Source organism: Schistocerca piceifrons, unplaced genomic scaffold (assembly GCF_021461385.2).
Source record: "Schistocerca piceifrons isolate TAMUIC-IGC-003096 unplaced genomic scaffold, iqSchPice1.1 HiC_scaffold_291, whole genome shotgun sequence".
Classification (NCBI taxonomy): Eukaryota; Metazoa; Arthropoda; class Insecta; order Orthoptera; family Acrididae; genus Schistocerca; species Schistocerca piceifrons.
This window is the reverse complement of record NW_025728506.1, coordinates 17501-22500: the sequence shown is the minus strand read 5'-3', so window position 1 is coordinate 22500 and position 5000 is coordinate 17501. Positions and strand designations below refer to the sequence as shown.

Here is a 5000-nt window from a genome sequence, read left to right as displayed (position 1 = left end):
ACCCGCACCCGTTCGTGCACCACCCCAACCGCCACACGCGCACCTCCAGCGGATGAACGGCGGAAGTTTCCCGCACTCGTAAAGTGCAATCCACCCCTATAACTTGCGTTTCATGAAGAGTTATTTCCAATATGCGACATTCCCGCTGTCCCTATACATGAGCCGCGACCTGTACCACTTACGAGCGAGAGACGCGATCGCGTTGCTCACTGTACGGCGTCCGATACCGAGCCATCAGCATGTCGGTCCCCATGCGCGTTGCACTCGCACTCGCAGTCGCAAAAACGTGGGGCAAATATATTACGCGGAAGAGCTATAACAGACCGAGCCCCACTGCATGGGGGGAGTCTTTGTCACTAATGTACACAGATGGAACATTTTGGACTGGAACCAGATTACCCGTACACACGGCGCTGATTAGTAATCAATGCAGAGCCATCAAACTACAGCAAATATACACAACTGTCCGTATACATGCTGAAAGAGTCTGCCCACAATGGGAACCACACGTCAGCCAGACACTCTGATCACGCACCACTCTCTGCTTCTAACAGGCGCACATACAATATGTAAGCACCAGCATGGAACAACATCCAGTGCATCTTCTCCGCCACATTACACAATCCACACTATCACAACCAGACCAGGAGGTCCATGCGGAAAATACAATATCCCAGCCTTTCGACATCCACCATTGCGCAGACCAGGCACCAACACCCACACATGTCCTATACAACGGTGCACCCAACATCACAATAGTACCTCCTGTCACAGCGCACAAACAATGACATGAGTCAAAGACACAGGTCTCACACAAGCATAGAATTGGAGCGCCGCCTCTAATAAGCCAAAGGTGCATCCTGACGTGACAAATCTGATCATGTCACAAGCATTCACTTACTATAATCACTATCAACGAACCTGCCGCCCCCGCCCCCCCCCCCCCCCTACACCTTTCCTTACAACAACGTGTAACCTAACCTAACCTAACCTAACCTATGTTGTACCTTAACCTAACCTATGTTGTACCTTAACCTAACCTATGTTGTACCTTAACCTAACCTATGTTGTACCTTAACCTAACCTATGTTGTACCTTAACCTAACCTATGTTGTACCTTAACCTAACCTATGTTGTACCTTAACCTAACCTATGTTGTACCTTAACCTAACCTATGTTGTACCTTAACCTAACCTATGTTGTACCTTAACCTAACCTATGTTGTACCTTAACCTAACCTATGTTGTACCTTAACCTAACCTATGTTGTACCTTAACCTAACCCATGTTGTACCTTAACCTAACCCATGTTGTACCTTAACCTAACCCATGTTGTACCTTAACCTAACCCATGTTGTACCTTAACCTAACCCATGTTGTACCTTAACCTAACCCATGTTGTACCTTAACCTAACCCATGTTGTACCTTAACCTAACCCATGTTGTACCTTAACCTAACCCATGTTGTACCTTAACCTAACCCATGTTGTGCCTTAACCTAACCCATGTTGTGCCTTAACCTAACCCATGTTGTGCCTTAACCTAACCCATGTTGTGCCTTAACCTAACCCATGTTGTGCCTTAACCTAACCCATGTTGTGCCTTAACCTAACCCACGTTGTGCCTTAACCTAACCCACGTTGTGCCTTAACCTAACCCATGTTGTGCCTTAACCTAACCCATGTTGTGCCTTAACCTAACCCATGTTGTGCCTTAACCTAACCCATGTTGTGCCTTAACCTAACCCATGTTGTGCCTTAACCTAACCCATGTTGTGCCTTAACCTAACCCACGTTGTGCCTTAACCTAACCCACGTTGTGCCTTAACCTAACCCACGTTGTGCCTTAACCTAACCCACGTTGTGCCTTAACCTAACCCATGTTGTGCCTTAACCTAACCCATGTTGTGCCTTAACCTAACCCATGTTGTGCCTTAACCTAACCCATGTTGTGCCTTAACCTAACCCACGTTGTGCCTTAACCTAACCCACGTTGTGCCTTAACCTAACCCACGTTGTGCCTTAACCTAACCCACGTTGTGCCTTAACCTAACCCACGTTGTGCCTTAACCTAACCCACGTTGTGCCTTAACCTAACCCACGTTGTCCCCTAAAGTAACCCACGTTGTCCCCTAACGTAACCCACGTTGTCCCCTAACGTAACCCATGTTGTCGCCTAAACCTGCTCTGTAATTGTTATACGACTCGTTCAATTAGTGTAGTGTTGCCCACCCGCAACCCTCGCAATATAGTTCGCTACTCGCACTGCCCGCTCCCCTGTGTATCGCTTCATGTTAAACACCTTGCAAGTCTTGCTGACTTTCCACATGCTCCTGCTGTACACTGTAATGTGGATGGCAGCAGGACGTACATGCCGCCCCTCCCCACGTCCCCACCTTGCCCCCCTGCCTTCGCAAGCTGGTTGGTGAGAAGTTTGCATGTTCAATGCCCTTCGCATGCGACGTACTCAGGCTACGTTGTGGTGCGGCCTGTGTCAACCGTCCGCTAATGTCGTACGCGTAAACCACAATCTGTACTGCACATTCGTCCTTATGTACCGAATGATACATCGTGGCACATGTGTGACCGTACAACGACTGCGCCCAAAAACGGCGGACCATACAGTGCAAATATTGTGCACGCAGCTACGTGTCGTCTCCCTATGAGAGCTGGATTGCAGTGTGGTACGCCATAGAGACGTGTGGGAGGAACGGACGCCGTGGATGGCGATCAGCATGAGCTGTCTGTTGATGTATTCGGACCTAGTCGTCTCTCCTCACACACCGTGATGGCATGGTGCACCGCGTTCCATATCTGCGACATGCTACAGAGGCCGGTTGACAGTCGTTCGAGCAATGGACATCGCATACGTACGGGGGCCACCTTCCACGTATTGTCTAGGCGTGCACATTTTGTTGCGTGTATGTGGGCAGACGTAGTGTGGCGTGACACCTGACACAGGCATGCAATAATCGTTGAAGTTGCAAATGGCGATGGACGCCTGCGTTTTCTGGTGAAGTTACGCAAATGAACAAATGGTAACCTGTTGTGGTGCGGTTGTTCTCGCTAGGGGTGAATCGGTGATGGCGACGATAGGTTGAGGTACGAACCGGTTGTTCCAGCGATACCCACCATGCCGACGAAACTGAACGGCATCTGGGTGTGAAGCGATACGCGGCGGTGGCTGGGTGGGACCGTCCCCGGCCGGTGAGGGGGCGCCTCCCGGCGTGCTGGCCGCGCGGTGCGTGGGCGCACGCGCTACAGCCGGCTGGTGGGGGCGGCCAGTGGCAGGCGCGCCGGCCGACGGACGCGGCAGGCGTCGCAGCTGCGCGCCGGCGCACCCTGCGCGCGGCGCCGTGCGGCCAAAGTAGGTCCTCGCGGGCCCGGTGCGAAGCGCGGTGGACATCTTCAGTGTGCTGGTCCGATTGAGGACTGTGTGCGTTGAGGATGCGCCGCCGCCCGGCGCTCGGCGCCGCGACGCCGTCTGCTGCTCGGTCGCCCCAGCGGTTCTCGCTGGTGGTTTGTATCGCAGCTGTGCGGATGTGTTGGCGCGTGCGCTGTGCTGGGAGAGTTCGCTTCGGCACCCAAGTGGGGCTTTTGTCCTTCTGTGGCGCTGGCGTTGGAGCTGCCGGTCACCGTAGGTGGCGCGTGTTGTCTCCCGCCGGCAATGCCACGACAGCACGCTCCCGGGCCTCTGTCGGCAGCGGCAAGCTCAGTTGGGAGCACGGGTGGTCGCACCGAAAGCGTCTACTCGCCTAACTCCGGGCGATTGCGCCTCTCTCGAACCCGACCAAGTACTTGGGACGGCGCTGCGCGCCGCCGGGACCTGAGAGGGTTTCGAGGTGTATTGTGCAGGGGAGCTCAGCCTCCTCCTGTTTGCAGAATGATTGAGCGGACGCTTGCGTGTTCGCGCGGGCCCCCGGGACACACTCCCGGGCGGCCGGCTGCTCAGCTCTAGTTGACGCAGCTCCCTGGTTGATCCTGCCAGTAGTCATATGCTTGTCTCAAAGATTAAGCCATGCATGTCTCAGTACAAGCCGCATTAAGGTGAAACCGCGAATGGCTCATTAAATCAGTTATGGTTCCTTAGATCGTACCCACGTTACTTGGATAACTGTGGTAATTCTAGAGCTAATACATGCAAACAGAGTCCCGACCAGAGATGGAAGGGACGCTTTTATTAGATCAAAACCAATCGGTCGGCTCGTCCGGTCCGTTTGCCTTGGTGACTCTGAATAACTTTGGGCTGATCGCACGGTCCTCGTACCGGCGACGCATCTTTCAAATGTCTGCCTTATCAACTGTCGATGGTAGGTTCTGCGCCTACCATGGTTGTAACGGGTAACGGGGAATCAGGGTTCGATTCCGGAGAGGGAGCCTGAGAAACGGCTACCACATCCAAGGAAGGCAGCAGGCGCGCAAATTACCCACTCCCGGCACGGGGAGGTAGTGACGAAAAATAACGATACGGGACTCATCCGAGGCCCCGTAATCGGAATGAGTACACTTTAAATCCTTTAACGAGTATCTATTGGAGGGCAAGTCTGGTGCCAGCAGCCGCGGTAATTCCAGCTCCAATAGCGTATATTAAAGTTGTTGCGGTTAAAAAGCTCGTAGTTGGATTTGTGTCCCACGCTGTTGGTTCACCGCCCGTCGGTGTTTAACTGGCATGTATCGTGGGACGTCCTGCCGGTGGGGCGAGCCGAAGGCGTGCGACCGCCTCGTGCGTGCTCGTGCGTCCCGAGGCGGACCCCGTTGAAATCCTACCAGGGTGCTCTTTATTGAGTGTCTCGGTGGGCCGGCACGTTTACTTTGAACAAATTAGAGTGCTTAAAGCAGGCAAGCCCGCCTGAATACTGTGTGCATGGAATAATGGAATAGGACCTCGGTTCTATTTTGTTGGTTTTCGGAACCCGAGGTAATGATTAATAGGGACAGGCGGGGGCATTCGTATTGCGACGTTAGAGGTGAAATTCTTGGATCGTCGCAAGACGAACAGAAG

The 5000-nt window shown here is 53.1% G+C and overlaps 1 non-coding gene across 1 annotated transcript in view; it reads left to right on the top strand.

Moving 5' to 3' along the window:
• The first annotated feature begins 3966 nt into the window (after positions 1–3966).
• Positions 3967–5000, top strand: part of LOC124744408 — a 1909-nt gene continuing 875 nt past the window's right edge. The window contains exon 1 of the ribosomal RNA XR_007010737.1: positions 3967–5000. This exon is cut by the window's right edge and continues 875 nt beyond it. This is a non-coding gene — a ribosomal RNA (small subunit ribosomal RNA).